General features: G+C 42.3%; 1 long non-coding RNA gene and 1 pseudogene across 1 annotated transcript; both read left to right on the forward strand.

The window, feature by feature from the left end:
- The window catches only part of LOC118370359 (calcium/calmodulin-dependent protein kinase type 1D-like), a 77713-nt pseudogene that overhangs the window by 8087 nt on the left and 50200 nt on the right, over positions 1-19426 (forward strand).
- On the forward strand, positions 11794-12117 carry LOC127908339 (uncharacterized). Its single transcript, XR_008066918.1, has 3 exons — positions 11794-11843; positions 11884-11963; positions 12004-12117. It is a non-coding gene; the product is annotated as an uncharacterized LOC127908339 (long non-coding RNA).

Raw genomic sequence — 19426 nt, forward strand, 5'->3', positions numbered from 1 at the left:
GTCCTCCCCTATTCTGTCCTATTCTGTTCTGCCCTATTCTGTCCTCCCTATTCTGTCCTATTCTGTTCTGCCCTATTCTGTCCTATTCTGTTCTGTCCTATTCTGTTCTGTCCTATTCTGTCCTATTCTGTTCTGCCCTATTCTGTCCTATTCTGTTCTGTCCTATTCTGTTCTGCCCTATTCTGTCCTATTCTGTTCTGTCCTATTCTGTTCTGTCCTATTCTGTTCTGTCCTATTCTGTCCTCCCCTATTCTGTCCTATTCTGTTCTGTCCTATTCTGTCCTATTCTGTCCTATTCTGTTCTGTCCTCCCCTATTCTGTCCTATTCTGTTCTCCCCTATTCTGTCCTATTCTGTTCTGCCCTATTCTGTCCTATTCTGTTCTGTCCTATTCTGTCCTATTCTGTCCTATTCTGTTCTCCCCTATTCTGTCCTATTCTGTTCTGTCCTATTCTGTCCTATTCTGTCCTCCCCTATTCTGTCCTATTCTGTTCTGTCCTATTCTGTCCTATTCTGTTCTGTCCTATTCTGTCCTGACCTGCTCTGTCCTCTCCTATTCCATCCAATTCTGTCCTATTCTGTCCTATTAGGTCCTGACCTGTTCGGTCCTCTCCTATCTTGCCCTATGCTGACCTATTCTGTCCTGACCTGTTCCGTCCTCTATTATTCTGTCCTATTCTGTCCTATTCTGTCCTGACCTGTCCTGACCTGTCCTGACCTGTTCTGTCCTGTTCTGTCCTCTCCTATTCTGTCCTGACCTGTCCTGACCTGTTCTGTCCTCTCCTATTCTGTCCTGACCTGTCCTGATCTGTTCTGCCCTCTCCTATCCTGCCCTATGCTGTCCTCTGCTATTCCGTCCTCACCTATTCTGTCCTGACCTGTTCTGTCCTCCCCTATTCTGTCCTATTCCATCCTCACCTATTCTGTCCTGACCTGTCCTGACCTGTTCTGTCCTCCCCTATTCTGTCCTCCCCTATTCTGTCCTATTCCGTCCCCTCCTATTCTGTCCTATGCTATTCTATCCTATTCTGTCCTGACCTGTCCTGACCTGTTCTGTCCTCCCCTATTCTGTCCTCCCCTATTCTGTCCTATTCCGTCCTCTCCTATTCTGTCCTGTTCTGTCCTCTCCTATTCTGTCCTGTTCTATCCTGTCCTGTTTGTGTTGTGAAACAGAATGGATTGCACCTGTCAGCCAGCCATTCAACTGATCTGTAGGAGAGGAACAACATTATAAAGTAGATGTCAGGGTCCGTGGATCAATAGTAGAATGTTATTATGTTTGTGAACACCCTCCGCAGCACAGCAGCTGTGTCTGCGTGTGCATCCCAGATGGCACCCTAATCCCTATAGAGGGCCTTGGTCAAAAGTAGTGCATGCTGTAGGGAATAGGGTGCCATTTGAGATGTAGACCATATAGATAGCCCTGTAATGGTGTTACGGTATGTTTTCATCTGTTCTCATGCTGTTAATCACTCGTTATCTAATGAGATCTGCTGTGTCACTAAAGCCATCAAGTCTATCACCGTCACAGTCTCTCTCTTTCTCCTTCTCTCTGTCTTTCTCTCTGTCTCTCTCCGTCTCTCTCTGTCTCTGTCTCTGTCTCTCTCTGTCTCTCTGTCTCTGTCTCTTTGTCTCTCTCCGTCTCTCTGTCTCTCTCTCTGTCTCTCTGTCTCTTTCTTTCTTTCTCTCTTTCTGTCTCTCTCTCTCTCTCAATTCAATTAAATTCAATTCAAGGGCTTTATTGGCATGGGAAACATGTGTGAACATTGCCAAAGCAAGTGAGGTAGACAACATACAAAGTGAATATATGAAGTGAAAAACAACAAAAATGAACAGTGAACATTATACATACATAAGTTTCAAAACAGTAAAGACATTACAAATGTTATATTATATATATACAGTGTTTTAACAATGTACAAATGGTTAAAGGACACAAGATAAAATAAATAAGCATAAATATGGGTTGTATTTACAATGGTGTGTGTTCTTCACTGGTTGCCCTTTTCTCTTGGCAACAGGTCACAAATCTTGCTGCTGTGATGGCACACTGGAATTTCACCCAGTAGATATGGGAGTTTTTCAAAATTGGATTTGTTTTCGAATTCTTTGTGGATCTGTGTAATCTGAGGGAAATATGTCTCTCTGATATGGTCATACATTGGGCAGGAGGTTAGGAAGTGCAGCTCAGTTTCCACCTAATTTTTGTAGGCAGTGAGCACATAGCCTGTCTTCTCTTGAGAGCCATGTCTGCCTACGGCGGCCTTTCTCAATAGCAAGGCTATGCTCACTGAGTCTGTACATAGTCAAAGCTTTCCTTAATTTTGGGTCAGTCACAGTGGTCAGGTATTCTGCCGCTGTGTACTCTCTGTGTAGGGCCAATCTCTCTCTCTCTCTCTCTCTCTCTCTCTCTCTCTCTCTCTTTGTCTCTCTCTTTCTCTCTCTCCCTCTCTCTTTCTCTCTCTCTCTCTCTCTCTCTCTCTCTCTCTCTCTCTCTCTCTCTCTCTCTCTCTCTTCAGGTCTAATTCCAGTGCTTTAAGCTGTTGGTATTTTCAGGTAGTGAATAAGTGTCCTCAGCAGTGAGCCCTGCTCCAGATACCATGTGAGCTGACCTAAATGGTTAACTGACGATGCAGCCCGGTCACAGATCGGTGCCTGCTCTTGCGTTCTCCCTTGCTGCTGTTGTTGTCAAGAGAAACATGCTTGGCTCTGCAATTCCATAAGGAGTTGGTAAGAGAGCAGAGACCGGCTAATGATGATGATGCACTGGTCAGAGAAACATTTAGAATAATGAGTTAATACATACTCATACAGTTCCCTCTTAAACTGATCCCATCTGTGCAGGACAATTAGATCACTATGAAACAGGTGACCACTGTAACCACATTCACTATCAGTGGAGAGCACTATAGTACAAATATCAGTTTAAAGCAGGGGTGTCAAACACGACAATTTGGATCTAAACTGTGTATAACTGATAAAGGACCTACATTCATACTGTATCTTGACTGTGTCCAAAAGTGGTTATCTGTGTTCCAATGTGGACACAACCGTGTCTGTGTGTGTTTGTGTGTGTGTGTCGTATGTTTGTGTGTTTGTATTGTCTGTGTGTGTACACTCTTACAAAAAAACTATTTTGAGTTCCATGTATAACCCTTCCCACAGAGGGAACCTAAAAGAGTTTGACCTGGAACCCAAAATAGTTCTACCTGGAACCCAAAAGAGTTTGACCTGGAACCCAAAAGAGTTCTACCTGGAACCCAGAAGAGTTCTACCTGGAACCCAAAAGTGTTCTACCTGGAACCCAAAAGAGTTTGACCTGGAACCCAAAAGAGTTCTACCTGGAACCCAAAAGAGTTCTACCTGGAACCCAAAAGAGTTCTACCTGGAACCCAAAAGAGTTTGACCTGGAACCCAAAAGGGCTTTCCTATGGGGACAGCCAAAATAAGGCCCTCTGAGCCCCAGTACAGCTGTCAGTAAGGCCCTCTGAGCCCCAGTACAGCTGTCAGTAAGGCCCTCTGAGCCCCAGTACAGCTGTCAGTAAGGCCCTCTGACCCCCAGTACAGCTGTCAGTAAGGCCCTCTGAGCCCCAGTACAGCCAGCTGTCAGCAAGGCCCTCTGAGCCCCAGTACAGCTGTCAGTAAGGCCCTCTGAGCCCCAGTACAGCTGTCAGTAAGGCCCTCTGAGCCCCAGTACAGCTGTCAGTAAGGCCCTCTGAGCCCCAGTACAGCTGTCAGCAAGGCCCTCTGAGCCCCAGTACAGCTGTCAGCAAGGCCCTCTGAGCCCCAGTACAGCTGTCAGTAAGGCCCTCTGAGCCCCAGTACAGCGGTCAGCAAGGCCCTCTGAGCCCCAGTACAGCTGTCAGTAAGGCCCTCTGAGCCCCAGTACAGCTGCCCACAGGGGATTGGAGTGTGCCAGACAGAGCAGAGGGATAGCTATCTGGAGAGAGAGGAGATTGGGCAGTAATCGCCCGTATTAAAACAGTAACAGTCGGGTGCTCCCAAGAGATTTCTGGCTCAGCCGCGATCTTTAGAGCAGATCTTGTTGAAGCCTCTCTGGCAGTTCCTTTCTCTCTCAACGCTCTCCAGCAGATTCTACCCTCACTTTTGTATTTTTTTAAAATTTGGTAAGGAGTGACTATACGAGCCAGCTCTTATCGTTCTCAGGTCAGTCTCAGCCAAACTAATCTCCAATAAGAAAGATTAGAATGATTATTTCCCCCATTTAATCAAGACTCTGACTAGCCGAGCCCAGAGCAAATATTCCAGGAAAGCAACTGCAGGCCAGGGCCAGAGAACATAGCAACAATATATAGGCCTAACAGGCCACTAGGTGTTGATACAGTGGCAGACACTGAACAGCATAGCAGTGGTGTGTTAGTAACAATGATGTATATAAACTCTAGATTGCTGATGCTATGTAATTGCCAACGAGAGGTTTTGAAGTCATCAGTCGAGCTTTCCATTTCGGAAGGACTGAATTGAAATTGAGCAGACCCCATTCCTGTAGGCTACACTACAGTGGTATGAGCTTTCCATTTAGGAAGGACTGAATTGAAATGGAACAGACCCCATTCCTGTAGGCTACACTACAGTGGTATGAGCTTTCCATTTAGGAAGGACTGAATTGAAATGGAACAGACCCCATTCCTGTAGGCTACACTACAGTGGTATGAGCTTTCCATTTAGGAAGGACTGAATTGAAATGGAACAGACCCCATTCCTGTAGGCTACACTACAGTGGTATGAGCTTTCCATTTAGGAAGGACTGAATTGAAATGGAACAGACCCCATTCCTGTAGGCTACACTACAGTGGTATGAGTTTTCCATTTAGGAAGGACTGAATTGAAATGGAACACCTACCCCATTCATGTAGGCTACACTACAGTGGTATGAGCTTTCCATTTAGGAAGGACTGAATTGAAATGGAACAGACCCCATTCCTGTAGGCTACACTACAGTGGTATGAGCTTTCCATTTAGGAAGGACTGAATTGAAATGGAACAGACCCCATTCCTGTAGGCTACACTACAGTGGTATGAGCTTTCCATTTAGGAAGGACTGAATTGAAATGGAACAGACCCCATTCCTGTAGGCTACACTACAGTGGTATGAGCTTTCCATTTAGGAAGGACTGAATTGAAATGGAACAGACCCCATTCCTGTAGGCTACACTACAGTGGTATGAGAATTTCCATTTAAAGGACTGAATTGAAATGGAACAGACCCCATTCATGTAGGCTAAACCCCAGTGGTATGAGCTTTCCATTTAGGAAGGACTGAACTTGAAATGGAACAAACCCCATTCCTGTAGGCTACACTATAGTGGTATGAGCTTTCCATTTAGGAAGGACTGAATTGAAATGGAACAGACCCCATTCCTGTAGACCCCATTCCTGTAGGCATTCCTGTAGGCTACACTACAGTGGTTTTTTGCAAATCATAATTCTCTGTACAGCAGGTATAATGCCTGTATAAAGTTATCATTAACTGATTTACGTTGTGCTATGACACGCCTATGACAACCTATGCCACATCGCCAGACTCAAGTACTCTCTGTTTTCTGTAAATACTGAGTCAATCAACCCTCTTATGATGATGCCTGTTACTTGTCTTGGTGAGTGTTGGAATAACACTGTAGTGTGGCCGACAGGAATGGGGTCTGTTCCATTTCAATTCAGTCCTTCCTAAATGGAAAGCTCATACCACTGTAGTGTAGCCTACAGGAATGGGGTCTGTTCCATTTCAATTCAGTCCTTCCTAAATGGAAAGCTCACACCACTGTAGTGTAGCCTACAGGAATGGGGTCTGTTCCATTTCAATTCAGTCCTTCCTAAATGGAAAGCTCATACCACTGATTTGTACCTTGTCAGCTCGGGGGTTTGAACTCGCAACCTTCCGGTTACTAGTCCAACGCTCTAACCACTAGGCTACCCTGCCGTTCCAACCTGTGTAAGGCCAGAAGGGGTGTGGTATATTGGCCAACAAACCACAGCTACTGGTTACCAACATAATCAGAACAGTAAACAAGTTTTTTGGGGGTAATACCCGTAGTATATTGTCTGATATACACGCGGCTGAATGATTGTTTCAGCTAATCAGCATCCAGGACCAAAATACCTGGTTTCTAATTCAGTTGTAATGCATTCTAAGATCTGTCATTAGAATGTCTGAACCTCTTATGCCTTATTTTCTTCCCATTGTGACCCTGACTAAATTACAGCCATTTCTAGATACAGACATAACATATTAACATATTATACGCCTCAGACATAACATATTAGCATATTATACGCCTCAGACATAACATATTAACATATTATACGCCTCAGACATAACATATTAACATATTATACGCCTCAGACATAACATATTAACATATTATACGCCTCAGACATAACATATTAACATATTATACGCCTCAGACATAATATATTAACATATTATACGCCTCAGACATAACATATTATACGCCTCAGACATAACATATTAACATATTATACGCCTCAGACATAACATATTAACATATTATACGCCTCAGACATAATATATTAACATATTATACGCCTCAGACATAACATATTAACATATTATACGCCTCAGACATAACATATTAACATATTATACGCCTCAGACATAACATATTAACATATTATACGCCTCAGACATTGGCTTGTTTTGGTAAATGTTGGCATAAAACAATGTAGTATTAACCGAATAGTTCTGACAAAGACAAATGTCTTGAACTACATCAATTTGCAAACCGTACTAGTGACTGTACTAGTGACCGTACTAGTGACTGTACTAGTGACCGTACTAGTGACCGTACTAGTGACCGTACTAGTGACCGTACTAGTGACCGTACTAGTGACTGTACTAGTGACCGTACTAGTGACCGTACTAGTGACCGTACTAGTGACTGTACTAGTGACCGTACTAGTGACCGTACTAGTGACCGTACTAGTGACCGTACTAGTGACTGTACTAGTGACCGTACTAGTGACCGTACTAGTGACCGTACTAGTGACTGTACTAGTGACCGTACTAGTGACCGTACTAGTGACCGTACTAGTGACCGTACTAGTGACCGTACTAGTGACCGTACTAGTGACCGTACTAGTGACTGTACTAGTGGACCGTACTAGTGGACTGTACTAGTGACTGTACTAGTGACTGTACTAGTGACTGTACTAGTGGACCGTACTAGTGACTGTACTAGTGACTGTACTAGTGACTACTAGTGACTGTACTAGTGACCGTACTAGTGACCGTACTAGTGACTGTACTAGTGGACCGTACTAGTGACCGTACTAGTGACCGTACTAGTGACCGTACTAGTGACTGTACTAGTGACCGTACTAGTGACCGTACTAGTGACCGTACTAGTGACTGTACTAGACCGTACTAGTGACCGTACTAGTGACTGTACTAGTGACCGTACTAGTGACCGTACTAGTGACCGTACTAGTGACCGTACTAGTGACTGTACTAGTGACTGTACTAGTGACTGTACTAGTGACTGTACTAGTGACCGTACTAGTGACTGTACTAGTGACCGTGTGACTGTACTAGTGACCGTACTAGTGACCGTAGTGACTGTACTAGTGACCGTACTAGTGACTGTACTAGTGACCGTACTAGTGACCGTACTAGTGACCGTACTAGTGACTGTACTAGTGACCGTACTAGTGACCGTACTAGTGACCGTACTAGTGACCGTACTAGTGACTGTACTAGTGACCGTACTAGTGACTGTACTAGTGACCGTACTAGTGACTGTACTAGTGACCGTACTAGTGACCGTACTAGTGACCGTACTAGTGACTGTACTAGTGACTGTACTAGTGACTGTACTAGTGACTGTACTAGTGACTGTACTAGTGACCGTACTAGTGACTGTACTAGTGACTGTACTAGTGACCGTACTAGTGACTGTACTAGTGACCGTACTAGTGACCGTACTAGTGACCGTACTAGTGACCGTACTAGTGACCGTACTAGTGACTGTACTAGTGACCGTACTAGTGACCGTCTTGACTGTACTAGTGACCGACTAGTGACCGCTGACCACCGTACTAGTGACCGTGAGTGACTGTACTAGTGACCGTACTAGTGACTGTACTAGTGACCGTACTAGTGACTGTACTAGTGACCGTACTAGTGACCGTACTAGTGGACCGTACTAGTGACTGTACTAGTGACTGTACTAGTGACTGTACTAGTGACTGTACTAGTGACCGTACTAGTGACTGTACTAGTGACTGTACTAGTGACCGTACTAGTGACCGTACTAGTGACCGTACTAGTGACCGTACTAGTGACCGTACTAGGGACCGTATAGTGACCGTACTAGTGACCGTACTAGTGACCGTACCTGACCGTATTGACTGTACTAGTGACTGTACTAGTGACCGCATGTGACTGTACTAGTGACTGTACTCCGTACCTGACCGTACTAGTGACCGTTAGTGACCGTACTAGTGACCGTATTAGTGACCGTACTAGTGACTGTACTAGTGACCGTACTAGTGACCGTACTAGTGACGGTACTAGAGGAAGGTTGTGGACCGTCCGACTGTTCTTCAGCCGAACGCTGACCATGAACTGTGAGTCCAAAAGTGAGTTGTAGTTCCATTAGACCATGCTCCTCTCCACCTGGATTCCATTAGACCATGCTCCTCTCCACCTGGATTCCATTAGACCATGCTCCACTCCACCTGGATTCCATTAGACCATGCTCCTCTCCACCTGGATTCCATTAGACCATGCTCCACTCCACCTGGATTCCATTAGACCATGCTCCTCTCCACCTGGATTCCATTAGACCATGCTCCACTCCACCTGGATTCCATTAGAACATGCTCCTCTTCACCTGGATTCCATTAGACCATGCTCCACTCCACCTGGATTCCATTAGAACATGCTCCTCTCCACCTGGATTCCATTAGAACATGCTCCTCTTCACCTGGATTCCATTAGACCATGCTCCACTTCACCTGGATTCCATTAGAACATGCTCCTCTCCACCTGGATTCCATTAGAACATGCTCCTCTCCACCTGGATTCCATTAGACCATGCTCCACTCCACCTGGATTCCATTAGAACATGCTCCTCTCCACCTGGATTCCATTAGACCATGCTCCTCTCCACCTGGATTCCATTAGAACATTCTCCTCTCCACCTGGATTCCATTAGACCATGCTCCTCTCCATCTGGATTCCATTAGACCATGCTCCTCTCCACCTGGATTTCATTAGACAATGCTCCTCTCCACCTGGATTCCATTAGACCATGCTCCTCTCCACCTGGATTCCATTAGACCATGTTCCTCTCCATCTGGATTCCATTAGACCATGCTCCTCTCCACCTGGATTCCATTAGACCATGCTCCTCTCCACCTGGATTCCATTAGACCATGCTCCTCTCCACCTGGATTCCATTAGACCATGCTCCTCTCCACCTGGATTCCATTAGACCATGCTCCTCTCCACCTGGATTCCATTAGACCATGCTCCTCTCCACCTGGATTCCATTAGACCATGCTCCTCTCCACCTGGATTCCATTAGACCATGCTCCTCTCCACCTGGATTCCATTAGAACATGCTCCTCTCCACCTGGATTCCATTAGACCATGCTCCTCTCCACCTGGATTCCATTAGACCATGCTCCTCTCCACCTGGATTCCATTAGACCATGCTCCTCTCCACCTGGATTCCATTAGACCATGCTCCACTCCACCTGGATTCCATTAGAACATGCTCCTCTCCATCTGGATTCCATTAGAACATGCTCCTCTCCACCTGGATTCCATTAGAACATGCTCCTCTTCACCTGGATTCCATTAGACCATGCTCCACTCCACCTGGATTCCATTAGAACATGCTCCTCTCCACCTGGATTCCATTAGACCATGCTCCACTCCACCTGGATTCCATTAGAACATGCTCCTCTTCACCTGGATTCCATTAGACCATGCTCCACTCCACCTGGATTCCATTAGACCATGCTCCTCTCCACCTGGATTCCATTAGACCATGCTCCTCTCCACCTGGATTCCATTAGAACATGCTCCTCTCCACCTGGATTCCATTAGACCATGCTCCTCTCCACCTGGATTCCATTAGACCATGCTCCTCTCCACCTGGATTCCATTAGACCATGCTCCTCTCCACCTGGATTCCATTAGACCATGCTCCTCTCCACCTGGATTCCATTAGACCATGCTCCTCTCCACCTGGATTCCATTAGACCATGCTCCTCTCCACCTGGATTCCATTAGACCATGCTCCTCTCCACCTGGATTCCATTAGAACATGCTCCTCTCCACCTGGATTCCATTAGACCATGCTCCTCTCCACCTGGACTGTCCAGCTAGCAGTGACTTTCCATCCAATAGATTATATAAGCGGATCACTAAAGCGTCTTACACAAGATGATTCTCTGTGATGACTCTGACTCAGCAGCTATAGCAGCACAGGCCCTGGCTGAAGCACTCACACACACAAACTCACACACACACACAAGCCGGTACACACACACCAACTCTAGCCCACATCAGCCTCCGTGAAAAAACAGACTCCAAAACCACTTCAGACTTTTACATTTACATATATTTGCATAATTGCCAACAGTTGCTATGCTAGTGCCATTTTTAGAGAAAAGAAAAACCATCACACTGCACCTGTCAGTATTCTCTCTTTCTTCTCTCTAAAGGTACATTTGAACATTTCCTAAGGGCACTTTAATTAAAGAATCTTAGTGAAAGAATCTTTGTTAAAGAATGTAAGTTAAAGAATCTTTGTTAAAGAATCTAAGTTAAAGAATCTTTGGATGAGTTAGGTGTCCTGTTACAGGCTTAGTGTCCTCCTCAGCAGCCAAGGTTTTCTTTAAAGAGGTTGAAGCTTCAAGTTAAATCAGATTTTATTTGTCACATGCGCCGGATACCACAGACCTTACAGTGAGATGCTTACTTACATGATCTTTCCCCACTATGCAGTTAAATAAGAACATAGAAACACACAACAATGAAGCTATATACAAGGAGTACGGACTCCATATCAATGTGTACCCTTTGTATATAGCTTCATTGTTGTGTGTTTCTATGTTTCCATGTTCTTATTTAACTGCATTGTGGGGAAAGATCATGTAAGTAAGCATCTCACGGTAGTTGAGTTGGTATAGCTCACAGAGGCAACACACACACGCACACACACACACACACACACACACACACACACACACACACACACACACACACACACACACACACACACACACACACACACACACACACACACACACACACACACACACACAGAGTCAAACAGGTTCTGTTCCTTTATCATTACAGAGTCCCATAAGGTCTGACAGAGTCCCATAAGGTCTGACAGAGTCCCATAAGGTCTGACAGAGTCCCATAAGGTCTGACAGAGTCCCATAAGGTCTGACAGAGTCCCATAAGGTCTGACAGAGTCCCATAGGGTCTGACAGAGTCCCATAGGGTCTGACAGAGTCCCATAGGGTCTGACAGAGTCCCATAGGGTCTGACAGAGTCCCATAAGGTCTGACAGAGTCCCATAGGGTCTGACAGAGTCCCATAGGGTCTGACAGAGTCCCATAGGGTCTGACAGAGTCCCATAGGGTCTGACAGAGTCCCATAAGGTCTGACAGAGTCCCATAGGGTCTGACAGAGTCCCATAGGGTCTGACAGAGTCCCATAGGGTCTGACAGAGTCCCATGAGGTCTAACAGAGTCCCATAAGGTCTGACAGAGTCCCATAGGGTCTGACAGAGTCCCATAGGGTCTGACAGAGTCCCATAGGGTCTGACAGAGTCCCATAGGGTCTGACAGAGTCCCATAAGGTCTGACAGAGTCCCATAAGGTCTGACAGAGTCCCATAGGGTCTGACAGAGTCCCATAGGGTCTGACAGAGTCCCATAAGGTCTGACAGAGTCCCATAAGGTCTGACAGAGTCCCATAGGGTCTGACAGAGTCCCATAAGGTCACAAAGTTTTATGTGTGTCATAAGGTGTCAAGTTTTAATGTAGTTGTGTGTGTCTCTCACTCTTTTTTAATGTATGTATGTGTATGTGTGTGTGTGTGCGTGTGCGTGCGTGCGTATGTGCGTGCGTATGTGCGTGCGTGCGTATGTGCGTGCGTATGTGCGTGCGTGTGCGTGTGTGTGTGTGTGTGTGTGCGTGCGTACGTGCGTACGTGCTTGCGTATCAAATAAAAATGTATATGTCACATGTGCCGAATACAACAGGTGTCGACCTTAAAGTGAAATGCTTACAAGCCCTTAACCAACAATACAGTTTTAAGAAAATACCTTTCAAAAAAGTAAGAGAAACCAATAACAAATAATTAAAGAGCAGCAGTAAATAACAATAGTGGGGCTGTATACAGGGGGTTACCGGTTCAGAGTCAATGTGTCAATGTGCGGGGGCACCGGTGTCGAGGTAATTGAGGTAATTATGTACATGCAGGTAGGGTTATTAAAGTGGCTAAGCATAGATAATAACAGAGAGTAGCAGCAGCGTGGGTCGGGGCGTGAGTGCAAATCGTCTGGGTAGCCATTTGATTAGCTGTTCGTACGTGTGTGTTTGTGTGAATGACCCCAAGTGTTTGTCTTTTTACTCTTCAAGATGCGTCTCGACCTCGCCATCAACAGTGAGATGGCTATATATTGTGGGAGCACCTATTGTGTATCATCATGTTTCATGTAGTGATGGTGAGTGGGTGTGTGTGTGTGTGTGTGTGTGTGTGTGTGTGTGTGTGTGTGTGTGTGTGTGTGTGTGTGTGTGTGTGTGTGTGTGTGTGTGTGTGTGTGTGTGTGTGTGTGTGTGTGTGTGTGTGTGTGTGTGTGTGTGTGTGTGTGTGTGTGTGTGTGTGTGTGTGTGTGTGGTAGAGGTGAACGGTTTCTGTTGTGCTTTGTAGCATCCCCGCCAGGCTTCCTGGGTGTGTGTGTGTGTGGTAGAGGTGAACGGTTTCTGTTGTGCTTTGTAGCATCCCCTCCAGGCTTCCTGTGGTTTTAATAATAGTGTTTCTGCAGCACAGAGCAAACTATAAAATGCAGGAAACACCTTACACACACACACAGTAACATAGGTATGAATGCATCTGCGTATTTGAGTCAGATGTGTTTTTCACTGTAGTGGTCTCTCAATACTGCAGGACAGATGATAAGATGGTAGAAGGTTACTGGGGGGTTATGGGATGGTTGGAGTGACCTGTAGCCGCCTGCCTGTAGCTGTGGAGTGTGTGTGTGTGTGTGTGTGTGTGTGTGTGTGTGTGTGTGTGTGTGTGTGTGTGTGTGTGTGTGTGTGTGTGTGTGTGTGTGTGTGTGTGTGTGTGTGTGTGTGTGTGTGTGTGTGTGTTTGTGGAGTGTTGTGTGTTTGTGGGTGTGTGTGTGTGTGTGTTTGTGGAGTGTGTGTGTTTGTGGTGTTTGTGTGTGTGTTTGTGGAGTGTGTGTTTGTGGAGTGTGTGTGTGTGTGCGTGTGTTTGTGGTGTGTGTGTTTGTGTGTGTGTGTTTGTGGAGTGTGTGTGTGTGTGTGTGTGTGTGTGTGTGTGTGTGTGTGTGTGTGTGTGTGTGTGTGTGTGTGTGTGTGTGTGTTGAGGAGAGCAGGATTAACATGGATTTGATGACTAGAGGAATTGTATCAGGCCATCCACAACTACATGTAGAGCCTGTTGGAGGAGCTGATTATATACACTATATACTGTAATAGACAATGGAGCTGAGTATATACACTATATACTGTAATAGACCATGGAGCTGTTATATACACCATATACTGTAATAGACAATGGAGCTGAGTATATACACTATATACTGTAATAGACCATGGAGCTGATTATATACACTATATTCTGTAATAGAGAATGGAGCTGAGTATATACACTATATACTGTAATAGACAATGGAGCTGATTATATACACTATATACTGTAATAGACCATGGAGCTGATTATATACACTATATTCTGTAATAGAGAATGGAGCTGATTATATACACTATATACTGTAATAGACCATGGAGCTGATTATATACTGTAATAGATGATGGAGCTGAGTATATACACTATATACTGTAATAGACAATGGAGCTGAGTATATACACTATATACTGTAATAGATAATGGAGCTGATTATATACTGTAATGGACAATGGAGCTGATTACATACTGTAATATACAATGGAGCTGATTATATACACTATACTGTAATAGACCATGGAGCTGATTACATACTGTAATAGACAATGGAGCTGATTAAATACACTATATACTGTAATAGACAATGGAGCTGATTACATACTATAATAGACAATGGAGCTGATTACATACTGTAATAGACAATGGAGCTGATTAAATACTCTATATACTGTAATAGACAATGGAGCTGAGTATATACACTATATACTGTAATAGAACATGGAGCTGATTAAATACACTATATACTGTAATAGAACATGGAGCTGATTAAATACACTATATACTGTAATAGAACATGGAGCTGATTACATACTGTAATAGAACATGGAGCTGAGTATATAAACTATATACTGTAATAGACCATGGAGCTGATTACATATACTGTAATAGAACATGGAGCTGATTAAATACACTATATACTGTAATATAACATGGAGCTGATTAAATACACTATATACTGTAATAGAACATGGAGCTGATTACATACTGTAATAGACAATGGAGCTGATTACATACTGTAATAGACAATGGAGCTGATTACATACTATAATAGACAATGGAGCTGATTACATACTGTAATAGACAATGGAGCTGATTAAATACACTATATACTGTAATAGACAATGGAGCTGATTACATACTATAATAGACAATGGAGCTGATTACATACTGTAATAGACAATGGAGCTGATTAAATACACTATATACTGTAATAGAACATGGAGCTGATTAAATACACTATATACTGTAATAGAACATGGAGCTGATTACATACTGTAATAGACAATGGAGCTGATTACATACTGTAATAGACAATGGAGCTGATTACATACTGTAATAGACAATGGAGCTGATTACATTCGATAATAGACAATGGAGCTGATTACATACTGTAATAGACAATGGAGCTGATTACATACTGTAATATACAATGGAGCTGATTACATACTGTAATAGACAATATAGCTGATTACATACTGTAATAGACAATGGAGCTGATTACATACTGTAATAGACAATGGAGCTGATTAGATACTGTAATAGACAATGGAGCTGATTATATACTGTAATAGATGATGGAGCTGAGTATATACACTATATACTGTAATAGACAATGGAGCTGAGTATATACACTATATACTGTAATAGATAATGGAGCTGATTATATACTGTAATGGACAATGGAGCTGATTACATACTGTAATATACAATGGAGCTGATTATATACACTATACTGTAATAGACCATGGAGCTGATTACATACTGTAATAGACAATGGAGCTGATTAAATACACTATATACTGTAATAGACAATGGAGCTGATTACATACTATAATAGACAATGGAGCTGATTACATACTGTAATAGACAATGGAGCTGATTATATACACTATATACTGTAATAGACAATGGAGCTGAGTATATACACTATATACTGTAATAGAACATGGAGCTGATTAAATACACTATATACTGTAATAGAACATGGAGCTGATTAAATACACTATATACTGTAATAGAACATGGAGCTGATTACATACTGTAATAGACAATGGAGCTGAGTATATAAACTATATACTGTAATAGACCATGGAGCTGATTACATATACTGTAATAGAACATGGAGCTGATTAAATACACTATATACTGTAATATAACATGGAGCTGATTAAATACACTATATACTGTAATAGAACATGGAGCTGATTACATACTGTAATAGACAATGGAGCTGATTACATACTGTAATAGACAATGGAGCTGATTACATACTATAATAGACAATGGAGCTGATTACATACTGTAATAGACAATGGAGCTGATTAAATACACTATATACTGTAATAGACAATGGAGCTGATTACATACTATAATAGACAATGGAGCTGATTACATACTGTAATAGACAATGGAGCTGATTAAATACACTATATACTGTAATAGAACATGGAGCTGATTAAATACACTATATACTGTAATAGAACATGGAGCTGATTACATACACTATATACTGTAATAGACAATGGAGCTGATTACATACTGTAATAGACAATGGAGCTGATTAAATACACTATATACTGTAATAGACAATGGAGCTGATTACATTCGATAACAGACAATGGAGCTGATTACATACTGTAATAGACAATGGAGCTGATTACATACTGTAATATACAATGGAGCTGATTACATACTGTAATAGACAATGGAGCTGATTAGATACTGTAATAGACAATGGAGCTGATTACATACTGTAATAGACAATGGAGCTGATTACATACTGTAATAGACAATGGAGCTGATTACATACTGTAATAGACAATGGAGCTGATTAGATACTGTAATAGACAATGGAGCTGATTACATACTGTAATAGACAATGGAGCTGATTACATACTGTAATAGACAATGGAGCTGATTACATACTGTAATAGACAATGGAGCTGATTACATACTGTAATAGACAATGGAGCTGATTAGATACTGTAATAGACAATGGAGCTGATTACATACTGTAATAGACAATGGAGCTGATTAGATACTGTAATAGACAATGGAGCTGATTACATACTGTAATAGACAATGGAGCTGATTAGATACTGTAATAGACAATGGAGCTGATTACATACTGTAATAGACAATGGAGCTAATTACATACTATAATAGACAATGGAGCTGATTACATACTGTAATAGACAATGGAGCTGATTACATACTGTAATAGACAATGGAGCTGATTACATACACTATATACTGTAATAGACAATGGAGCTGATTACATACTGTAATAGACAATGGAGCTGATTACATACTGTAATAGACAATGGAGCTGATTACATACACTATATACTGTAATAGACAATGGAGCTGATTACATACTGTAATAGACAATGGAGCTGATTACATACACTATATACTGTAATAGACAATGGAGCTGATTACATACTGTAATAGACAATGGAGCTGATTACATACTGTAATAGACAATGGAGCTGATTACATACTGTAATAGACAATGGAGCTGAATACATACTGTAATAGACAATGGAGCTGATTACATACTGTAATAGACAATGGAGCTGATTACATACTGTAATAGACAATGGAGCTGATTACATACTGTAATAGACAATGGAGCTGATTACATACTGTAATAGACAATGGAGCTGATTACATACTGTAATAGACAATGGAGCTGCTTACATTCACTATATACCGTAATAACACATTTTTGCTGTGTGGTGAAGGAGAACATAATGACATAACATTAAAGAGAGGATAGAAAAGAAGGGTAGCGTATAGGAGGGAGAAAGAGCAAGGGATAGACAGAGTGGGAAGGAGAGGAAAGATAATGAGGGATAAGAATGGTGGTGTAGCCCTCTCCAACATTCATTAAGGTGGACTGAGCATGTACATGGTAGCATAGCAACAGCTACAGACTGTTGGGGCAAATATTCCCGTAATTCCACATTGGATTTTGTTAAGTTTTAACGAATGGAGCCAGATGCCTGAAGAGGTTTAAAGATAATGCTATTTAAAGACATTGTTAAAAATCACGCAAAATTTCAACGTCCTGCTACTCATGCCAGGAATATAGTATATGAATATGATTATGTGTGGATAGAAAACACTCTGAAGTTTCTAAACTGGTTAAATCATGTCTGTGACTATAACAGAACGTGTGTAGCAGGCAAAACCCCAAGGACAAACTGTTCAGAAAGAAATATATATATATCCCTCCGCCAGTTCCCTGTATTGTCTATGTCAAGGGAAAATAGATAGCACCCAGTTTACAGTTCCTACAGCTTCCACACGATGTCGCCAGTCTTGGCAATTGGGTTGAAGTTAATCCTTGGTGAAATGAAGAATAGGCACTTCCTGTCATCGGGTACACCGGAGGAAGTTATGAAAGAGAGAATATTGTCCATGATTTCAAGACCTGCTGCTATTGAATACAGATCGCCCCGTGATCAATTTGATCGATTATTAACGTTTACTAATACCTAAAGTTGGATTACAAAAGTAGTTTGAAGTGTTTTGGCAAAGTTTAAAGGCAACTTTTTTAATTAAAAAAAATGACGTTGCATTTTGGAAAGCTGTTTTTTCCTGGATCAGACGGGCTTCATAAATTGACATTTTGTGTATACATGGACGGATTTAATCGAAAAAAAGACCCAATTGTGATGTTTATGGGACATATTGGAGTGCCAACAAAGAAGCTCGTCAAAGGTAATGAATGTTTTGTATTTTATTTCTGCGTTTTGTGTAGCGCTACGCTAACTATTTTGTTTACGTCCCCTTCAGGTATTTTGGGGGGTTGCATGCTATCAGATAATAGCTTCTCATGCTTTCGCCGAAAAGCATTTAAAAAATCTGACATGTTGGCTAGATTCACAACGAGTGTTGCTTTAATTGAGTACCCTGCATGTGTGTTTTAATGAAAGGTTGCGTTTTAGCGAGTACTATTAGCATTTGGCGTTGCGCATTTCCATTTCCTGTTGGCTAAGTGAGACGCTAGCGTCACACCTTGCTCTATTAAGGAATGATTTGTACCAAATACAATGCTCTTAGTTTTAGAGATGTTCAGGACCAGTTTATTATTGGCCACCCATTCCAAAACAGACTGCAACTCTTTGTTAACTTCTTGACGCACCCATCCCTTTAGCGGGATCATTTTCATCAACACCCGCTGTATTCAAATTAAATTACTACAAATATTTAATTTTCATGAAATCACAAATGCAATATAGCAAAACACAGTTTAGCTTGTTGTTAATCCACCTGGCGTGTCAGATTTCAATAAAGCTTTTCGGCAAAAACATAACAAGTGTTTATGTAAGAACATCTCTCTCAGTAGACAAAATATTACAAACACTAGCAGCCAAGTAGATTGGTCGCAAAAGTCAGAAAAGCAATAGATTAAATCACTTACCTTTGATCTTCGGATGTTTGCACTCACGACACTCCCAGTTACACAATAAATGTTCCTTTTGTTCCATAAAGATTATATTTATATCCAAAATACCTCCATTTGTTTGGCGCGTTATATTCAGAAATCCACAGGCTCGAGCGGTCACGACATCGCAGATGAAAATTCCAAATAGTATCCGTAATGTCCACAGAAACATGTCAAATGTTTTTTTATATTCAATCCTCAGGTTGTTTTTAAAATATATAATTGATAATATATCAACCGGGACTGTCGTTTT

The sequence above is a fragment of the Oncorhynchus keta genome, chromosome 17, assembly GCF_023373465.1.
Source record: "Oncorhynchus keta strain PuntledgeMale-10-30-2019 chromosome 17, Oket_V2, whole genome shotgun sequence".
NCBI lineage: Eukaryota > Metazoa > Chordata > Actinopteri > Salmoniformes > Salmonidae > Oncorhynchus > Oncorhynchus keta.